The following is a 23,799-nucleotide window of genomic DNA, read 5'->3' as shown; positions in this document are numbered from 1 at the left end:
TAATCTATGTGTTTTCAAATTTTGCATACTTGTCATTTTTATTGGTTAATTGTTAGCCAGGGGGTCTTGAATTATTTGTGTGATGCAGTTGTAATTTGTGTTTAAAACTTGCCATCTTTTTGAAGTGTATATTTTCTTTTTGGCTCAAGGGTTTCCTCATGGCTGAGCTCTAAACATTTGTACAAAGAGCTTGCAAGATGATGTATTTGTAAAGGTCAGGGTGGTGAGGCATATTGTAGATTTTTTCATAGGTATTAAGAATTCGAAGTTTTATCAAGAATGTTGGGCAAAATCCTCTATGGATATTTTCTCACTGATGAAATAAAATTAGAATAATTGCATGCAAAACAATGTTGAATACTATTTTCTTATCCTTTATATAAAGGGTTGTACATTGACACAATATTTCAAAGGTTGAATATAATATACATAGCTATATTTTTAGAATGAAAATTGTCACTTTCACTTATAGCAGGGTCTATACTTTGTATAACACTCCACTTAATTTTTACAGGATTTTAATAATTTAAGCAATCCAGGTTCATGGTGATTATAGTGCAGATATATTATTTTATGATTTACAAAAATCTTTTAATTGCTTGGCCTTCATTGATAATACTACTACTATCATTGTGGTATTATGAAAAAATAACATTTAGTGATGGTAATGATTTACTGAGTCACAAAGTTACTTACTGGTTTAGTCTGAGATTTTCTCAACCTAGTCAGTCAGAAATAAATATATTGAACACCAGGTATGTACCATGCACTGTTCTAGGTACTGGGAATAGAGTGGCAAATGAGATGGGAGTACATCAAGGAGTTTGAAATCTTCTAAATGGAGATAGATTAACCAAAAGCAAATCAAAAATAGAAACACATTTCAAATGCTACTTAATGTGTCAAAAACTGGGATAATGAGTAAGTAGTTGGAGGTAGGAGAAAGCTGATTGCTTTAGAAAGGGTGGTCACAGAAAGACTGAAGAGGTATCATTTAATCCTTGTGTTACAAAAGACATCAGTTGGGCAAAGATTCTGGAAAGTGTCCCAAGATGAAAGGCCTGATATGGGAATGAGCGTAGTGTGTTCACAGGAAACGATGGGATGTAGGGTTGAGAGAAGGGTATAGATATAGACAGAGGAAGATTATGTAGAAACTTGCATACTGTATTAAAAAGCAGTTTTGAATGTTTTTCACTTTGATTAGAAAGGTATTAATGGATTTTAAGCACAGGTAGTGCAATAAGATTTATGCATTATTGCTCATAAGGAGCAAAACTGAAGGTGCAGAGAAATGAGTAGGAGGCTACACAGAAACAATCCAGTGAGACAGGATAGTATCTTGAATTGAAGTGGGTTGCAATTAAGGTAATGAGGTATGTTAGACTCATAGAATAGGATGTGGAGGACAGAAAAAAGAACCAGGAATGATTCCGGGTGTTTTTTGTCTTGAGTAAATTAATATATTACAGTATAATTTTCTGAATTAAAAAGGCTTAGGATATTTAGGTATATTAATTTAACAAATAATTTCTTTTTAAAATTTTATTTTATCATTTTTACATTTACTTACATGTGTATACATTATTTGGGATGCCCTTCCCCTTTCCTTTCCCCCCTCTTCCTTCCTCCTTCCCCCGTGCTGCAGCTTCTGGGCAGAACCTGCTCCATTCTCTTGTTCTCCAACTTGGTTGGAGAGTTAATAAGAAAAATGTATCATTTTTGTTAGTTTGAGATGAAGACAGCTATACAGAGAGATTCCTAGCATTGCTTCCATGCACATGTGTATTGCAACCCACATTGGTTCATCTCTACCAGACCTCTTCACTACTTCCTAGTCCCCTTCCCGTAGTGGCCACTGCCAGTTTAAGATTGTTATATTCACTCTTCTACAGTGAGCACATCAACCACATTCAAGTTTTAGGTTTCCTTCCCTTTCCCTTTTCCTCCTATGTGGGGTCTCCCCTTAGTGTGCGACTCATGTCCAATTTATTACTGCATTTGTTTTAGGTCTGCAATCCACATATGAGGAGAATATGTGATTTTTGGCCTTCTGAGCCTGACTAACTTCGCTTAAAATGGAACTAACTTCTCCAGTTCCATCCATCTACTTGTGACTGACAAAATTTCATTCTTCTTTATGGCTGAATAAAATTCCATCAAGTATAAATACCACATTTTCTTAACCCATTCATTGGTAGCGGGGCATCTTTGCTGTTTCCTTAGCTTGGCTATTGTGAATAGTGCTGCAATAAACATGGGTGTCCAGGTGTCTTTGTAATAACCTGAGTTGCATTCCTTCAGGTATACCACTAGGAGAGGTATTGATGGATCATATGGCAGATCTATGTTTAGTTTTTTTAAGAAGTATCCATATGGTTTTCTAAAGTGATTGTACTAGCTTACATTCCTACCTGCAGTGTATGAAGTTCCTTTGTCTCTGTATCCTCACCAGCATTTGCTGGTGGTGTTCTTGACGGTAACAATTCTAACAGGGGTGAGGTGGAATCTTAGCGTGGTTTTGATTTGCATTTCCTTTATGTCCAGGGATGGTGAGCATTTTTTCATGTGTTTTTTGGCCATTTGGATTTCTTCCTTGAAAAAGTTCTGGGTAGTTCAGTTGCCCATTTCTTCATTGGTTCATTGATTTTTGGGGAGTTTAGCTTTTTGAGCTCACAGTATATTCTGGTTATCAGTCCCTTGTCTGATGTATAGCTAGCAGAGATTTTCTCCCATTTTGTGGGTGGTCTCACAGACCATTTCTTTTGTTGTGCAGAAGCTTTTTAATTTCATGTAGTCCCTTTGTCAATCCTTTCTCTTAGTTGCCAGGCTGCTGGAGTTTTATTGAGGAGGTCCATGCCCATACCTATTGCTTCCAGAGTATTCCCAGCTCTTTCATGTACTAACTCCAAGGTTTCAGGTCTGATGTTAATGTTCTTAATTCACTTTGAGTGGATGTTAGTACAGGGTGACTCTCATGGATCTAGTTTCAGTTTTCTGCAGGCAGATAACCACTTTTCCCAGCAACATTTGTTGAAGAGCCTGTCTTTTCTCCATTGTATGTTTTTGGTGCCTTTGTCAAAAGTGAGGTGGTCATAGCTGCATGGATTCATATCCAGGTCCTCCATACTGTTCCACAGGTCTTCACGTCTGTTTTTGTGCCAGTACCATACTGATTTTATTGCTATGGCTCTGTGGTATAGTTTGAAGTCAGGTATTGTGATACCTCCTGTGTTGCTCTTTTTGCTCAGTATTGCCTTGATTATTAGCAGCCTTTTGTGTTTCCAAATGATTTTTCAGTCTCTGTGATGAATGTCATTGGGATTTTGATGGGAATTACATTGAATATGTAGATTGCTTTTGGTAGAATTGCCATTTTTACTATGTTGATTCTGCCAATCAATGAGAATGGGAACTCTTTCCACCTTCTATAGTCTTCTTCGATTTCTTTCTTCAATGGTTTGTAGTTCTCCTTGTAGAGGTCATTTACATCATTTGTTAAGTTTATTTCTAGGTATTTGGTTTTTTTGAACTATTGTAAATTGAATTGTTTTCTTATATTCTTTTTTAATTTAACAAATACTTTCTGAGTGCATTCTACCAGCCTGTGATTATGAGGCACCAGAAATAAAGTTTGAAGACAACAGAATTAATCCCTATCTTTGTGGAGCTAATTTTCCCATGAAAGAAGAGAGACAACAAATAAATAATATATAACAAGTAGTGATAAATTCGATGGAACAAAACTTAACATTACAAGTCATAATGTTGCTGAAATCTCAAGATGAGATATGGGACACTGAGGCAGTTTAGCAGTAAGCAATGTTTTATTGTGTTTGCACAGACTCAGCGGACTCGTGTCCAAAGGCTGAGTCAGAGAAAAAAGAGGTCTCACCTTATATACCCTTCCAAGCAGGTTACAGAAGCGAAAGGCAAGGTTTAATCCATATATGGTTGCATGTAACTCTATTGGCTATTTCTCTCCCAGTGCTACCTGACCTTCTTCATGTTTTAATTCTTTAAGTTTTATCTCTCTGCTATGCTGTCCCTTCCCCCTGCTACATTATCAGAACACAAACTTGTCTATTTCTTTTTTTTTTTTTTTTTTTAGTTCTCCTCCCTACTACAATAAGGCAGTGTTGCTGCTTTATATACATTTGCTGGGAGGACTCAGCAATGAGGTGATATTTGGTGAAAGTCCTAAGGACAGTAAGGGAGTAAGCTGTGCCAAATCTGATTGGATTTTTGGATATATATATCATGTATGAATTGAATGGTTAGATATTAGGTGAGAACTTGAGGGTCAAGATGTAAATTTGAGAAACTTTAGTATACAGCCCTATTTAAAATTTAGGACTTAGTGGGAGAAGAGAAAGGTTCAATACAAAATCCTTGGTCTTGGCCTTGGGCTACACAGAGCTCTATGATGAAGGAGAGGGTGGGAGAAGAAAGAGGAAGGAGGAGGAGGTGGAAGAGAGAGAACCAAAAACATATAAAGAAAGCTGAGACTGTGCTTACAGAATCAAAGAATAAATGTATTGAGAAAAGAGGGAGAAACTGACTGTGTCAAATACTGCAAGAGAGGAGTCATGGTGGCTATGGGCTTTGCAAGATTTTTGGTGAGCCTGAACAAAGCCAATTTAATGAAATAGTGAGGACTAAATCACAACTGGAATAGATTGTGAGGAAAATGTGATGTAAGGAAGTAAAAACAGTAGGTCTACGTATATCTCCAGAGGCATTTTCTGTGGATCTGTAAGGCACCTGGGTCATATGATCTGAAGAAGATTTTTTGGAGGGTTTGTTTGCTTTTATAATGTAGACATTAGGTCATATTTAAAAGCTGAGAAATGGCTCTCATAGAGAAAGAAATTGATGATGTAGGAAAGTGGCTAATTTAAAAAGCAGTATATTTTAAAGGCAAGAAAAGGCAAGATCTAATGCACAAGGAGAAGGTGAAAGTAGTGGTGATTCAAGCAAATGGGTAGTGGGAAGATAAACTTGACTTTTTTGTTGTTTGTTTAGATTTTATCTGGTTTTTGTGTGAAGTACAAACTGGAAGCTGACAACTCCATGTGGGAAGCAGGTGCACTTTAGAGATTTAAGGAGTGAAAGGTGTTAACCAGTTCCCAGAGTGAATTAACTAGAACTGTATTAAATGGCTAGTAGTATAAATACACATTTTAGTGAGTCCAGTATGTGGGATTTGTCTGGTATTTTAAACATATAGACTAAATTATGTCAGTTAGGAAGATAGTTGAATTTAACTAGGATCGGTATTTTCCCTGTCCAGTCTAATGAAATAACAGCATTTAAGGGGGGGCACAATAGTTTAGGACCATGAAATATGTGCTTTGTAACATAGAAAGTAGGAATTTGAAGGGTTTATAAAGAAAGAAAAAAGCAACAGAGTCAATAGATTGAAATTAGCTATAGAAAAGTACAAATAACAGGAAAAGATGCCTGAAATGCAGATTTTGGAGGTAGTGTAATCAGGCATATGAGCATATAGGAGAGACAAGCTGAGATAAGGAAAAGGAAAGCCTTGAAAGACTTGAGAATTGAAGAGCCAGATATTTGGATGGTTACCTGTGGATATTAAGGTGACAGTGAATTAGCAGAGTCCTTAATGAGACTAGGTTTCAGAGTTTATTTGATGGCATAGAGTGGTGGAGGGAGAGTGGTAAACACTCTTATACCTGACTCAACAATCAAGGGTTTTGGAAGTAGGTCTGAAACAGTTTTGACATGACAATGGGAAATGGATTGAGGAGACACAATCCATTTCCAGTCTGGAAGTACCGTGGAGAACACAAGACAAAATATGTCTTTATTTGAGAGTGAAATAGGAGGAAATGTTTTCAGGCAAGGGCCAGATTTCATTTAGCACAGAAAGGTAGAATTTTCAGGGAGGAAGTTGTGAATATAACAAAGATTACCTAGGACATAGCAGGAGTTGTAGAGGCCATCATTGAAGCATTTGGGACTGTGGAGAGAGTAGGGTGATAAAGTCAGATTTTGGCATCACAGAAGTGGAGGGTGCTGGTGTCCACGGTGTGATCATCCATGGCGTCTGGATTGATGGTGGCAACTGAGGGGAACAAAGTTGTGAACTTTGTTGGTTTTTTTCCCAGAGCATGTGGCAATTAAAGATTTTAAGAGGCTGGTTGGTCTATAGTAAGGAGTACAGAGCAACTGGAATCAAGTGAGTAAAATCTTTATGTTACTGATCTCATGCAATTCTTTTTCTTTTTTGTGGTACTTGGGGTTGAACTCAAAGCATTGTGTTTGCTAGGCAGGCTCTTGACCACTTGAGCCATACCCCAGCCATTTTTGCTTTTGGTTATTTTTGAAATAGGGTCTCATGTTTATGCCCTGGGCTGAGATCCTTCTATTTATGCTTCCTGCATGGTTGCGATGACAAACGTGCATCATTACAACCAGCTTTTTATTGGCTGAAGTGGAGCCTTGAAAACTTTTTGCCTTGGTTTGACCTTCTAAGTGGCTAGGATTATAGGCATGAGCCACCATGTCTGACCTAATTTTCAATCTAAATCTAGTGATTTTCTCTACTGCATAGTTGGGAATACTATATATATATGCTTCTGTTCTATGTATGAGAATATTATATGGAATCCAGCAGCAGTGGAAAACTTGCTTCCAATCCTTGTGGAAGTCACAGAAAATGAAAAACAAATAGGGAAAATAAATGGTAGTTGCTTTGTATAATACAAATTATAGATTTATATTAGGAAGGAATGCATGAGGTAGGCTTGCTAAAAGAATATTTCTTGGAGAATGGAAATTTTCAGTAATGCCTGGAAAAGACTACTTTGCTGGAAAATAAAATACATGGTATTTTTGTCTGGTTCTTGTATTTGCAACAAATAGAGTTTACAAGTTAACTCAATTTATTACAAGGCTGCCCTTGGGAAGTGGATTTCTATGGAAATTTGAGAAAAGAAATCACATAAGGGTTTGCTAATGTTAAGGTTTGATGGGTGAACGGATGGATTCTCAAGAACTCTTGAAAGTTTAGAAATTTCAGTTCATAGATTTTTACCTTCTAAGACTTTGCAATTATTAATATCATTTTGCCATACTTTTTAAATTATCATTCCAACATTTCCTCTGCTTTCCTTTGTGAATTCATTACTTTCCATTGTAGTTGCTAACATAGAGAAGCTGAGCAACTCGCATGCCCCACCAAGTTATTATGCACCCATGGACAGACTGCATCTAATCTGGAAAATGTCCTTTTCAGCTAAAATAGCTGTGGAATGAGAGGCGTGTGATCACTTGGCAGTGCAGGCAGCAGAGCCTGGGGTGGGCATGATTCCTCAGAGGGAGAGAAGCACAAGAAAGTAAAGGCTGCTCTCCCTAACTACTAAATAGCTCCGGGATGGAGAGGACCATGAGCAAATGAATAAAATTATTTGCATTTTTGGGCTGAGACATGACCATTAACATTCTGAATTCATGTATTTAGTCTTATAATGTTATTATTGCATGATGCTGTATTCCATTTTGGTTCATATTCTAGAATTCTTTTTAGAACCTTGTAGATGAACCACAGGAAGTGAAATGATTTAATAAGGCAATTCTCAGAGGACTGTTATTACTTTTCCTAGACCTTAATAACCCTTGGCATGGGGATATTCGGAAAGCATACTTGATAGGAAACTTACAACTTACTGTTAAAATATGCTTCCATTCCTAGAAATGGAACAGAACAGATTGTCCTTTGTTAATATAATAGATGCAACCCTTAGCACAGCTATGTCTCTGCCAGGATAAGGACTCAGATAATTGAGGAAGGAGAGTTGGGGACACTCACTTTTGAGTTTTGTCTTTCCTTGCTCAAGAAACTGTTTCAAACGGATTTTACTGAGTAGCCTGGCACTTCTCAGTTATATAACTTAATGTTATACAAATCAAAAAGTTATTACAAACCTTGTGAAAAAATTTGAAACTTTGTTAAAAATTTTCAGTAGTGCATTTTATTGTTAAAATCTTATCCATAGATCTTATAAAACAGGATAGACACTCATATTCTCTTATCTTCTTAATAATATGTTCCAAGGAGTTCCTTACTCTTTGGTGTTATCTTCTCTTCTAGCCCCATAGTTTCCTTTTGCCTTCCAAAATTTAGATTATAAATGAGATGCAAACTCTCCAGTTCCTTTGTATTTGTTGTCTTCAAGGATAACCAAGGAGGGCTGTTAATAACAACAATAAGAAGTCACAATAATAATTACAAATTACATAAAGATTTGCAAATTATATAATGATTATAAAACTAAAAATCTTTTCATTTTCTTAGGATGGTACTTCTTAACCTTCATCTAAATTGGTAACTAAAACTCCCATGGACTTCTATTTTTAGTTTTTTAATCTATGGGATAGGATTTACTAAAACTTCCATTTTCCTTGCATTCCACTTTTCCTTGTAGACAGAACAGAAGATGTACAGCACTAAGTATCATCTTGGCTCAAAGAACAAATTAAAAGAAACCAGACTAAATAACAACTGCTCCACTAGGCTTTGGTCTTGCTTCAGAAGAATCTTTAGTTCATTTTCTCCTAAAGTCCACAATGGCTGGACGCCCATTAAGCCATCAGCAGCTTTGGTATCTGGTGAGGGCTGTTCTATGAACCAGGAATCCAGTCCTTTCTGGTACCAAATACACCAGCTTCTTGATTTTGCACTTTCCAGTCTACAAAGCTGTGAGAAATAAATTTTGGTTGTTTCTAAGTTACTCACTTTATGCTATTTCACTATAGCAGTGCAAATAGTCTGAGGCAGTTCACCATGACTGTTTCCTTAAATTAAGAATAAAGGTCTTAACCCATTTGAAAATCCTCATGGTCTTCCCTGTTAGGTTCTGCCCAGAGTCTTCCCTTTTGTGCTGCTTATGTCAGATCCGATGTCTGAAACAAAACAAAATAAAACAAAACAAACAACAAATATCCAGAGAAATCTAGGAAGCTATAAAGAACAGTAAACATTTTTCTCTCATTTCTGTTCATAAGCACTGGTCATAAATATTGCTATAAACGTTAAGTTTTCACTCCTAGGACCATGTTGCTCCTCTTTCTTTACATTGAGTTTGAGTTGAGTTAGGGAATGGGAGTGCAAACCTTTTTTTCTCTCTTGAGGAGTTATTTGCACTAAAATTTGCTCATGAATCAGATCAAGGACAATTTAAGAAAAACAGACCACTGCCACTTTTAAGGGCTCTGCAACTGACTTCATCTGTTGTAACTTCCGAAGAAATAGACAAAGTACTTTTTCCATCTAAAACAGAGTGGGAAATTGAATCTTGCTGCTAACAACATAAACAGGATCATTTTCAGAACTTGACCTTTATGCAAGGTATTTTTTTCATTATAATGCATGTCAAAGAGGAGAGAGAGAGAGAGAGAGAGAGAGAGAAATTGGTGTGATAAATATAAAACTCAATCTACTTTCATGATAGCAAGTCTGAAATAGTTGGAAATCTTTGTTTTCCACAAAATTACATGGTTTATCTGAGACCATGTATCCTAGTATTTGAACACATTTTATATGCAATAGAAGAAGTAGGCTTTTAATTTATTGGAAAGGGTTTCTGTTGTTGGCTTCTCACAAATATAACTGAGAGTTTCAGAATCACTTAAGGAAGAAAAAGTTTACTAAAGTAATACCACATTAATGAATAGAGAATGTTTAAATTGAAAACAATCCATAGCAAAAGATGTTATTTAAATTTCTATGACTTCTAAATCTAGAGAAGTAATTCGTACAGTGTCATTTGAAGAGTGAAAATGTGCACCCTAGAATAATGTAATAAATTTCTCTGGGTTTTTATGGCATTTTCCCCTTAAATTGCCAAAAAAAAGTAAACTCAGTTTCAACCACACAATTTTACAATTATCTAAACAGCGTAAATTTCCCCAAATGCTCCCTCCAGTCATATCTCTACTGCTAGCACTTTAGCACTTCTTAGTCTTGATTTGTGTGTGTGTGTGTGCTTCTTCTGACTTTACTTCCTTTTACTCCTTTACCTTTTATAGTTCTATACTGTCTCAATGATTATAAGTATGTATTTTAAAAATAAACATGACATAAATGGATGTATTATTTTTATTGCCTTTATAGAATAGTAGCTGAACAAGTAAAAAGTTAGAAACACCAATAACTTCTACAGAGAGCTTTAAAAGGTCATGCAATTGCAGACAACCAATGACTGTTAAATCTATGAATCTTAATGCTTTCTAATTCAGACATGAAAAGTGGAAAGGGGGTGAGAGGCAGAGCCTGCAATCTCATTTCTTGGAGAGAGAACATATTGGTGAGGGTACACATTTTGAGTTTTTTCCTGGGTGGACAAGAGTTCATACCTTATGTCTGATAAGAATAGATAAATATTGTATCTATTTGAATGTACTCATTTGCAGAGGGATTGCCTTCCTGGTGGGGAAAGAAGACTGGAACCCACATTAATATATAAAACAACAATTCGCAAACATTTCTGATCAGCTTGTGTGACCCTAACAGTGCCAAGATAACAGAAAATGACAACCAGACCCCATATTCAAGGGGAGTCTGGAAGTGTGAGTCCACAATTAGCAATAAGTCCTGTTGATATAAGGACAGATGATTTTGATACTTTTACGATTTGGGGCATGTGTTTAAACAGCCAGGACTGAATGACTAAATATGTGAGCATAGAAAAGGCTACAGAATTTTAGGGGTTCATGCAACTTTGCTATCAGGTATCCTCTGACCGAGTAGAATAGATATGAATTAATAAATATGTGCTATTGTTTGCCTCACTGCATGTAATATTGATGACTGGCAAAGCAGATATCTACAGAAGAGAAGTGATATTTAACAACCAATGTTGAGAAAACCGGCAATCCAAGGGAATCTTCTTGGTGGGTGTCTTGTAACACAAGATGCTGCATGGTTAGTCATGTAGCAAATGGAAAGAGCTCCATCATTAACTACAAGAGAGTTTAAAGAATATGTGTCCTTGGTAGAGGGGCTTTTCCCCAGTTGACCATCATCTAGAAAGTGTTGATATTAGTAATTGTTCAATGATAGGTTTTCAGCAATGGAGGCACTTTGACAGAGAAATCAAACCAGGATAGAAAGCATCACTTGTAGTAGGAAGAGGCAAAAAGGCCAAATCCGATAAGTCTTATATGTACCCTTGAGAAAGCCTGAGGACATTTAAAGAGGAGCTCTCAATAAAGGGAGTTTTGCAACAGTAGGGATTTGCAGTGTCAAGATTTGTGTACTGATAGATATTAATGTTACTATTCACATACTGTGTTTACTTTATTGTTAGTGTGTTAGGGAGAAGATGTCTCTCACATTACCTAAGATGAGTCTTGAAGAAGATTTTTCACAGAAAGAAAAATTGGAAATTACTTTTCAAGTTATTGTGGCAACTTTTCATTTATACATATTATCAGATTATGATTTGTGGCTTTCAAATATTTTAGATAACAAAAGTTTATTTTTGAGAGTCATAAAACTTTATTTTCAATAAGCAAGGTTTTAAAAATGGTTCAGCAGTAAAGCTTGGAGAGTTTAGTTTTCACAATCTGTTTTATGCATCATAAGCCAAAATATACAATTGTAATTAATGCCGAGCAAGTGACACCACATTTTTCAGACTCAAAGGCCTAGGAATTGATTTCTCGGCTTCCTTTCACTGTTTAAGAACAGGAGTGAGAACTTGAAGCTGGACCTGATAGTTCTAAAGTCCCCCACCCATATAGTTTTCTGAACTCCCCAAACATCACTGCATCCTTCCAAAGGGACATTGGGAGGCAGCTGGTCCAACATCATTATCTTTCATCTGAGATAACTTGCTCCTTCCCAAAGTCAGGTATTTTCTCTGTTAAGGCATACTTTCAGTGACAGCATGTGTCCTTACTCAAAGACCTGCTTTTACACCTTGCTTTGGTATTTTTCTGGTATTCCTCTTCTTACCAAAGTCTTCTTCTCTAAAAATAAAAGATGTTTTAAAATATCCCGCTGTCTTTTTTCAATTTCCCTCACTTAGAAGCATGTTTTCATAGCAACAAGTGAGATTATTTTAAAATAACATTTTCTTTAGTTTATTCCTTTAGAATATATGGTCGGGGATTTTGTTTTCTTGCTTTTGTTTTTGCTATGGGAATAATACTTGCCTGACTTAGGAAGATCTAATGATCAAGAAATCCATGAAAAAAAATATCATTCATCATCCTTTCACTCATTCCTTTGAAAATACACATGACTGGTGATTGGGATCTGTAAAATCAAGGGTTTCTTTTATTCCTTGCTCTGTTATTGACCCACTTAAGGATGTAATTCCTCAAATTCCTTTTATCTCAGATATTCTATCACAGAAGTTAACTGACTATTCATAATCTCTCAAAATAAAACACTATGCCTATGAAAAATGTTATTCCTCATTGTTGGCCTGGTAGGTTGCTTACATGGCCACATAGCATAATGCTATGAATTACATGATGCCAACAACATGTATAGATTTTGGTATCACATTTTGGCAGCCAGGGCATCCTGTCTCACATATTTTGCACTTACTATATGTTAATCTATGTCACAGAGATTTACTTGAGTTGTTTTTACTTTGTCTTCACAGGAAGTGTAAGTGAATGCTATCATTATCTCTGTCTTACAAACGCAGTAAGAAAGGCACATAAAAGTCAAATTATTCAAGGCTACCTGGCTACAGTCTGTGGTCACATAGGTAAAGCAATTGAAGTGTATTGTCTCATGGAAATTAGTAGATGGGTTGGCATTTAAGTTTAACCTTTTTATTTGGAGTTGAATAGTCCCATAAAATTCCTTGGAGTTTTTATACTTGTGAGTTTCTGAAATCAAATAGGGGTTGTATGTGAAAGGCTGCATTTTAAAATGCCAGTTGAATGGGCTGTAGGTATAGTTCAGTGGGTAGAACACTTGCCTGGCATGTGTGAGGCCCCAGGTTCAAATCCCTAGTACCAAAAACCATGAAAATCCTAAAATGCCAGTTAAAAAACAGCATCAGGGAAAGCTATTCTCTTGGGAGGATGTCAATCACCGCTGACTCTTTAGTTAAGGAAAGGTTGAATCATTGTGCTTTTAATTATAGATCACATTTCCAAGTTTAATAAAGAAGAGACTTACTTTCCTACATTTTAAATGTCAGCATCAGGCAATGTGAAATTGACCAACTTCTTCTGCTCAAAGGAAGCAGTATAGAATAGAGTATTATTGTAAATTCATGTTAGTTCCTACAGCTCCTTTTCTAAGCATCTAAGTTTAGCTTCATAGTTTTGGTAAATCTAATAAGCTGAATGAGAACACATGCACACAAGTGCAACATTTCCAGTGAATGTGGAAAACCTTATGCTCCCACGTTGTCCCCTAAACCACGCAAGATACAGAAATGTTAAGCAATGAACCTTATAACAGAGGTTTATTGGTGTCCGGCCATACCACCCTGAACGTGAGATGTTTATTCGTATTTTACCAGAAATTACACTTGATGTGATCTATGTCGTGTCAGCCTCATTTGTTTTGGCTCAAGAAATATAGGGAATGGGAGGATGGAGACATCATAAAGAAATTTAATCACACAGAAATCCAGTGTGGATAATATTCACAGTGTATAAAAGGGGATCTTTCTACTTAAAACATCACCTGCCTAAAAATGACCAAACCTGAATGTTATATTTCTTTAACATTCATTGAAATAACAAAAATGACTGTGAACACTGACAGGCCCATCAGTCAAAGGTGATAACTGATGAATAACTTTGAAAGTTACCAGATTTAACTGATGATTCTTTTCCAAAGAATGAAAAACAAATGTTGTTCTAAGCAACCATTCCTTCCTATTCAGAATGTGATTTTCAGGACTTAATGAGCAGGACCATAATGAACCCTACTTTCTAGCATGCTAAAACCTGTAGTTTTAGCCATTAATGTAATTCTTCAGCAAATTGCTTTTTTGTGTTCCTTTGTCTGAGAAGGAAATAAGAAACTCATTGTGTTATTGATCACCCTGCTAGTAAGTATCATTTACTTACATGTGTATACATTGTTTTGGCCACCTCAACTCCCTCCACCCCCAGCCTCCAGGCAGAACCTGTTCCACCATTTTCTCCAATTTTTTGAAGAGAAAACATAACAAATAATAAAAAAAGACATAGCACTTTTGCTAGTTTGAGATAAGGATAGCTATACAGAGAGATTCTTAGCATTGCTTCCGTGCACATGTGTATTGCAACCCACATTGGTTCATCTCTACCAGACCTCTTCACTACTTCCTAGTCCCCTTTCCATAGTGGCTTCTGCCAGTTTAAGATTGCTATATTCACTTCTCTACAGTGAGCACATCAACCACATTCAAGTTTTAGGTTTCCTTCCCTTTCCCTATTCCTCCCATGCATGGTCTCCCCTTAGTGTGCGACCCATGTCTAATTTATTACTGCATTTGTTTTACTTATAAACCACATATGAGGGACAACATGACATTTTTGACCTTCTGAGCCTGACTAACTTTGCTTAAGATAATGTTCTCCAGTTCCATCCATTTACCTGAAAAATGACAAAATTTCATTCTTTTTTTGTGGCTGAATAAAATTCCATTGTGTATAAATACAACATTTTCTTAATCCATTCATCAGTAGTGGGGCATCTTGGCTGTTTCCATAGCTTGGCTATTGTAAGTAGTGTTGCAATAAACATGGGTGTGCAGGTGCCTTTGTAGTAACCTGAGTCACGTTCCTTTGGGTGTATCCCTAGGAGTGTTATTGCCGGATCATATGGCAGCTCTAGTTTTGGTTTTTTAAGAAGCCTCCATATTGTTTTCCAAAGTGGTTGTACTAGCTTACATTTCCACTAGCAGTGTATGAAGTCCCCTTTTCCCTGCATCCTCACCAACATGTCAACATTTGTTGTTTTTGGTGTTCTTGATGATAGCTATTCTAACAGGAGTGAGATGGAATCTTAGTGTGGTTTTGATTTGCATTTCCTTTATGTCCAGGGATGGTGAGCATTTTTTCATGTGTTTTTTTGGCCATTTGGACTTCTTCCTTTGAAAAGTTCTGTTTAGTTCAGTTGTCCATTTCTTTGTTGGGTCATTGATTTTTGATTAAGTTTAGTTTTTTGAGCTCCCTGTATGTTTTTGTTATAAGTCCCTTGTTTGATGTATAGCTAGCAAAGATTTTCTCCCATTCTGTGGGTGGTCTTTTCATCTTAGAGACAATTTATTTTGTTGTGCAGAAGCTTTTTAATTTCAAGTAGTCCCATTTGTCAATCCTTTCTCTTAGTTGCAGAGCTGTTTGAGTTCTACTGAGGAAATCCTTGCCTATACCTATTGCTTCCCTGCTCTTTCCTGTACTAGCTTCAAGTTTTCAGGTCTGATATTAAGATCCTTAATCCACTTTGAGTTGATACTAGTATTGGGTGACAGGCATGGATCTAGTTTCAGTTCTCTGCAGACAGATACCCACTTTTCCCAGCAACATTTGTTGAAGAGCCTGTCTTTTCTCCATCGTATGTTTTTGACACCTTTGTTGAAGATTAGGTGAATGTAGTTGCATAGGTTCATATCTGGGTCCTGTATTCTGTTCCTCTTGTCTTCATGTCTGTTTTTGTGCCAGTACCATGCTGGTTTTATTGCTATGGCTCCGTAGTATAGTTTGAAGTTGGGTATTGAGATACCTCTAGCATTGTTCTTTTTGCTCAGTATTGCCTTGGCTAGTTGCAGTCTTTTGTGTTTCCAAATGAACTTTAGGGTAGATTTTTCAATCTCTGTGATGAATATCATTGGGATTTTGATGGGAATAGCATTGAACATATAGATTGCTTTTGATAGTATAGCTATTTGTACTATGTTGATTCTGTCAATCTATGAGCATGGAAGCCCTAGTTGTTCTCTCCCTTCTCTAACAATAACTTCTGCTCTTCTTACATGTGTTAACATGCTACATTAACTTGTCTATACTTAAAAATTTTACTTTTTCCACTTAAAACTCAAATACAAGCTATGCCACAGTATAATTTTAATGTATTTAATTCTATGTAACTAAAACATTCTAAAGTTCTTTTTATCTTGAAAAGGGATTTTGTCACCTTTGGCTGGAAAGTTGTGCAGCAGAGTTACTGTAGAGATATATGTGTTACCATCATTAAGATCATGTGTCATAGGCTTAGGTGCCAGCCACCCGCATTCTATTAGATTTTCCTTGTACTGTAGTCATCATCTGAATGCCTAATTTCTACTATCCACACATCCCTTACTGGAGAATTTCTTAGTCTAACACTGTACGATGGCTCCTTCATTCTGAATCCCCTGATTCAGTGAGATTTCTTCCTTTAAAAGCTGTTTCAAAACTCAAGTCTAGTAAATTTTCTGTGATCAACCCTATTACTCTTGGATTTTGTCTCAGTTTTTGATATAAGTGTACTTAGATATGTTGTTTTTGATGTGTTTCTTCCTAGTTGTACTTTTATTGCTGGCTAGCTTACAAGAATATTTCAAGTTCTCTATTATTCTTCACAATGTCTCCCATGTCTTTTACAATCTCTCACATCATCTCTTGGCAATAACAATGCACTGTCCTTACAGAGACTGAACACTGATCAATGCAACCACTCATCAGTGTAATCAGAGGATATCTCTTTGAGTGGGATAGGTTATCAGTTCTAACTTTTAGGAACTCCTTTGTGGTATAAAAGGATGCTTAAATCAGTATCTGTAAAATATGCAGTAATTATTAGAAAGGAGGATCAAAAACAGTCATACACTCTGCTTTGTTGTAAACTCAGAGAAGTCAGCTGTCCTTAGCCAATTTGAGTAATCACCTTGCAGGAACAAAATATAAGAACCCAGGTGGTGGCATCCTAATTCCAAGTTTTGTTTTATTTGTTTTCTTTTGCTGTCAGATTTACTGAGGTTTAATTGAGAAATAAAAATTATATATATATTTAAGGTACACAATGTGTGTCTTAATACAAATATAATTGTAAAATATTACCACAATCACGCTAATTAGCATATCCATCACTTTATATACCTACCTTTTTGTGAGATGAGAACACTCAAGATCTACTCTCATCAAATTTCAAGTACAAAAATATATTATTATAAAGTACAGTTATCATACAGTACCTTTGGTCTCCAGAACTTGTTTATGCTATTTGGAGTTCGTAGCTCTTGAACAAAACCCTTACTTCCTCCCATTCCGTAACCTCTGGCAACCGTGTTTCTACTTTCTGATTCTATGAGTTTGGCTTCTTCAGATTTCACATATGAGTGAGATAATGTGGAATTTGTCTTTCTGTGTATGGCTTATTTCTCTTAGCATAATCTCTTCTAGATTCATTCATCCATGACAGGACTTCTTTCTTTCTCAAGGTTGAATAGCGTCCAATGAGTGTGTATAATCACATTTTCTTCATCCATATATATGTATATTCTATTCATATATTTACATAATGTATTAATGCTCACTTCCTTGAGGAACATCCATGTTTTCCCTAATGAATATACCAATGTACAATAGTGTACAATGGTTCTCTTTTCCCTACTGCTTTGTTGATGTTTGTTACTATTTTACTTTTTGATTATGGTCATCCTAAGAAGTGTAAAGTGATAGCTCATTGTGGTTTTTATTTTCATTTCCCTGATGATTACAGATGTTACACACTTCTTCATACATTATAAATGTATAATAGTCTGTATAGTATGGTATTGGCATAAAAAGCAACACATAAACTCATGGACAGCGAGAAAGCCCAGAAATAGACCCACAAGTACACAGTCGACTTATCCTCAACAAAGACTACAAGAATACATAATGGTGAGAGATAGTATCTCCAATTAATGGTACTAAGAAAACTGGATAGTCACATACAAAGGAGTGCCATTGTACCCTGATCTTACACAATACATAAAAGTCAACTCAAAATGCACTAACAACTGAAGCATAGGACTGATAACCCAAACATTCTAGAGGAAAACAGAAGGAAAAAGTTTCATGACATTGGTCTTGGCAATGGTTTACAAATATTACTCCCAAAGTATTGCCAAAAAAAACCAAAAATAAGCAAGTCAGACTACATCAAACTGCAAATTTTCTGCGTAACAAAGGAAAAAAAATCTGCAATGTGAACAGGCAACCTATGGGATGGATGAAAATATTTGCAAGCCATATGTTGGATAGGACACTAATACCCAAAATATATAAGGAACTCATACAATTCAATAGCAAAAAAAGCCCTCCAGGTTTTTTAAGTGGAACTTGAATAGATATTTTTCCAAAGGACATAGATAAGTGACGGAAAGGTAAACGAAAAAGTGCTCACACCAAAACTCTGTTTTGTCCTGTGCCTTCACTCCTATCACACAGGAATTTGTTGCTTTACTTTATTAAGAAACCATAATTGGTCATACCATTAAAAAATCATTTTATCACCCCAAAATAACCCATAATATATTTCCAATCAATGTGGGAGACTCACACCAAATCACAGTATCACCAGGAAAGTATTCAGGAACACTGTTCAGATTTTGCAAAACACATTTTGGGTATACTTAAAAAATAGAAAATGACTGGAAGTGAAACAGTATTCAAGAATCATTATTTTTATTAGATATGATTAAGGTGGAATGCTATATGTTTACTGCAATATTTGGCTCTTCCCTTCCTTTATCTCTCCCACTTTACCCCATTTCACAGGGGAATCATTGTGCATAATAACTAGAAGGTTATCTGATTCTGCTAAAAGACTAACATTAAAGTTAGATTGAGAGACTTCTGAGGACAGAGAAACCAGCCAGCTTGCATGACTAGGTTGGATGACTTCTTCCTGTTTGCGAATAAATGTTTGCATGTTTGGCTGAACGTGGTTTAAGATTTGCTTCCACTGTAGCAAGTCTCTTGTTAGCAAGAAGGACATAGTGTTCTCTCATGGTTGGAGGCTTTCTACTACATACAACACACAACAAAAACTTCCTGGTTTCTGAAAGTAAAACTGGCTGGATAGGTTTGCCTTGATAAGATTTTATCATTGACTGGCCAATGTCAATGATGCTGCCTAAATGTTCTTCCCATGATAATACACTAACCATCGAAGAGAAACTACACTTCCCTATCTTATCTCTAAAATAGTAACTGCTTCATGAAGATATTATCTGATGAGCTTTTTAAATTACCATATCTCTCAAAGTATGTGTGTATTCTTGACACATTAGCATTCTGATACATTTCATTTATCAATGAACTTCAGTACGTATATTTCACTTAAAGAATGGTTGGTGTGAGGACCCATCACTGTATATCAGTTGCATTTCTAATGGTTATTTTCTTCACAGCCTTTGATGCAGCAGAGGGCAGTAGTGATCTATGCATGTCTTGTGCTTGTCTGGAAACAAACCAAATAACTATAACAGTAATTTGAAAGCCATATCGAAAATGTCCCATATTCAATACTGTTTTCGCTCCCCTGAATGAAGAATAATTCACTTGGGCCATAATCCACTATGTAGTGCTTAACTATTGATCTCAGACTTATGCTTCAGTTCAAGTTACTTAAGATTTGAGTATAATACTGTTTTTCATCTAGTCTTTACAACTGAAGTATGAGCAAAAGTTAGACATTTCATGTTTTTTTTGCTAAGAAGAATGTAATTCCCTTAAGGAAATTTTATAATACACAGGTATTTTAGCTATTTTTAGACTTAAAACATTGTCTTCTTCAAGAAAAATATATTTTTATGAAATGTGAACTTTCTAGGTCTTTCAAATAAATTATATAAAAAAATGCCTCTTATCAAATAACATTTATACAACTTAAAAATTGTAGAGTTTTGTAATAGAAAAAAATGTCTCTGCCATTCTTCAAAGTTTATTTCTATTTAATCAACCTAGTCAGTTCCTCTTTGTTTTTTTTTTTTTTTAAGGTCTTGGAGCTTGAACTCAGACCCTCATCCTTGCTAGGCAGGCGCTCTTACCACTGAGCCACTCCACCAGCCCAAGTTGCTGTTTTTTGTTTTTCCTTTGAGTCAGGGTCTCACTAGGTAGCCCAGGCTTGCCTGGAACTTGCTGTTTGGTCAGGCTGGTCTCAAACTTGCTATCCTCATACCCTCAGCCTTCTAAGTGCTGGGATTATAGCTGGAATTGCACTACCATGCCCATCTAGTTTGGGGTGTTTAATAGTTTCCTATTTCCTGATATTTTCCTAAATATTTTAAAACCACATTTATACTAATTTTTCTTACTTTTACCTTAAATATTATATGGAATATCTGAGGAAGTATAGATGGTAGGAGCAGAGAGCCTAAGATGTTTCTGCTCTCAGACTGACAGTCTGGAGACAGAACCTAGCAGAAGTCCAATGGATGAGAAACCTAGAAACTGACAACAATGTCCCAGCAGGGACGGAGGCTTCCTCAGCTAACCTGGTACCCTCTACTGTACAAACCTACATTGGAAGCCAGAGGGCAATGGAGGCAATTGAAAGGTCAGATTCCCACAGCACAGAACATTATGGCAGGATGGCAGATTGTATCTGTAGGGGCAAAGACTCAGCACTGTCATTAGTCACGGTTTCTTTAATCACGTGTTTATCTATATATCATTTATCTATGATCTATCTGTCTATATCTATGTTTTAGATGTTTTTGTTTATGTTTTGGTAGGCCACTTGAATTTTTATGCAGTTAAATATATCATTTCTTGTATTATCTTTAGTATTAGGGGGCTCTATTTAAATTGTAATATTAAATTCACTTAATTTTATTGTCATTGAAAAGAGAGACTTAATGTTACGTATACAGTTTTGCATCACCTAATGATAGGTTAATAACAGGGATCCATTCTGGGAAATGAGTCAGTAGATGATTTCATTGTTGGGTGACATAGAGCATACTTACAGAAACCTAGATGGCATAGTCTACCACACATCTAGCCAAAATGGTAAAGACTATTGCTCCTGGGCTGCAAACCTGTAGAGCATGTTACTGTACTGAAAACTGTAGACAATTGTACACAATGTTGTATATTTGTGTATATAAATAGAGCTAAATGAGAAATGATACAATAAAACATGGTACAAAAGATTTTTTAGGGCACTCGCCATGAATGGAGCTTCAGGTCAGGAAGAAGCTCTGGGTGTTGGGCAGTGAGCAAATGATGATCTGTACACTGCTGTACGTTACTATAGAGGCTATAAGTACTGTAAACTTGGGTTACTCTAAATTCACAGACATATTTTCTTCCTTTGATAGCAAACTGCATACTTTAATTTTGTTAACTTTGTAATTTTTAAACTTTATGACTCCTTTGTAATAATATTTACCTTAAAAACACATTTTTCAGTTATACAAAAACATTTTCTTTCTTCATATTCTTATGATACAAGATTTTCTTTATTTTATTTTTTTACTTTTTAATCTTTTCTGTTTTACCCTAAAATAAACACAAACCTCATTATAGCCCCTCACAGGCTCAGCATCATCAATATACGTCTTCCACCTCCACGTCTTGTCACACTAACAGTCTTCAGGGGCGATAACACGCACGGTGCTGTCATCACCTATGATAACAGTGCTCCCTCCCGGAACATCACCTCAAGGACCTGCCTGAGGCTGTCTGTAGTTAATTTTTAAAATATAATTGAAGATGTACACTCTTAAATACCTACAAAAATATGATATAGTATGTAAGTAAGCCAGTAACTCAGTCATGTATTATCATTTTCAAGCATTATGCAATGAAGATAATTGTGTATGCTATACTTTTATATGACTGAAAAAACAGTAGGATTGTTTACACCAGTATCACCGTAGACATGTAGATGATGCAGTGTGCTACAATATTTCAACAGGCACAGCCTTACTAGGCAATAAGAAATTTTAGTGCCATATGTTGTCGGACCACTATTATATATGCATTCTTTTTTGAAAATTAAAAATTAAATTTTAATTTATCATACATCAATAAAAGGAGGGGATTTCATTGTAATGATCATGCATGTGTACAGTGTACCTTGAACAAATTCACCTTTCCATTATAATCTCATTCCCCTCTCCCTCTTCCCCTTTTATATATGTGTTCTGTCATTGAGCAAAATATCATTATATGGTGGATGGTTGTGTGAATGTGTGTGTGTAAAACTTTTCAGGGTAATCCATAGTTTCTTCACTGGATTGTTTTGTTCCTTAGCAAATTTTATAACTTTGATTTTGTTTCATGTCTTATAACAATTTCCAGACCCTCAGATACAATATTGGTGGCACTATTTGTAAAACTACTAATTCATTTTTTAAGGAAAGAATGCAACAAACACGTTTACACTTCTTTTCTTTTTTAAAAATCAAGTAAAAAAGACCTAGCATTCCAGTTTTTTAAAACCTAAGGCTAACATTATCTATTTAAACAATTGTCAATACCTACTGAATTGATAGCATTCATGCATAACTTGAAAACATCCTTAATTTGTAACAAGCCAGAAATATATTACCACTAATGCATTAGTATCTTTCATAACTGAATACTGGAAGAAATTGAAATTACTTCTGTAGAAGATTCATCCTGGCAATAACTTGACAGCAGAATCACACCACTTGGCTCACGTTTCAAACTCAGTGCAAAGCACATTCATGATGGTGAGAAGAAACTTGTCTTAGGACTATTCAAGAGACATAGGGCTCACTTTGGATTATATGTAATAAAAAAGCAAACTCAAAATGACATTGAAATATTACCTTGCTCTAGTCAGAATGGTTATCATCAATAAATACAACAGCAAATGCTGAAGAAGATGAGGCAAAAAAGGAATCTTTATCCACTGTTGGTGGGAATGTATATTAGAGCAACCACTATGAAAAGCAGTGTGGAGCTTCCAGATAAAACTAAAAGTAGAACTACCATAGGATTCAGTGATAGTACTCCTGGGCGTACACCTAAAGGAAGGTGGTTCAGGACACAATAGAGCCACCTGCACACCCATGCTTATTGCAGCACTATTCACAATAGCCAAGTTACAGAAACAGCCCAGATGCTCCACAACTGATGAATGGATTAAAAAGTTTGGTATATATGCATCGTGGAGTTTTATTGAGTCATAAGGGAGAATAAAATTCTGTTGTTTGTAAGTAAATGGAAGGAACTGGAGAGCATCATGTCAAGTAAAGTGAACAAGGCTCAAAAGGTCAAAGGTCACCTGTTTTCCTTCATGTGTGGAAGCTAGACCTAAAAGATCAATGTACACATAAATACATATATGATCTTTTACATACATACATGAAGGAGAGAGAGAGAGAGAGAGAGAGAGAGAGAGAGAGAGAGAGAGGAGAACATGATGTATTAGTGGGTCTATTTGAGGAGGAGACAACAGAGGGAAAGAGAGTGTTAGAGAATGAAAAATATTGAAACATTGGATCTGTGTGTGAAGAAAATATAATGCAATACATTGAAAGCTGTTGAATAATAGGAGAGCAAGGCAACAAGGAAAGAGTAAGTACAGTAAGCAATTGATTAAAGCAAAATATATACATAAGGTGAAAACCCCTTGAATTATTAATTGATGCTTTAAAAAAGTGAAGGACAGGTCCTGTCCAGGGGTGGGTACAAATGGGAGCAGGGAGGGCATAATGAAAGGGTGAAGGAGGGAGAATATGGCAGATGTGTTTTGTATTCATGTGTGAAAATAGAACAATGAAGCCTGTTCAAATTGTTCTAAGAGGACAGGAGGGTGGGGGATAGAATGATGGAGGAGATGAATCTAATTAAGATATTGTA

This window comes from Castor canadensis, chromosome 6 (assembly GCF_047511655.1).
Source record: "Castor canadensis chromosome 6, mCasCan1.hap1v2, whole genome shotgun sequence".
Classification (NCBI taxonomy): Eukaryota; Metazoa; Chordata; class Mammalia; order Rodentia; family Castoridae; genus Castor; species Castor canadensis.
Note: the sequence above shows the minus strand (reverse complement) of the source record.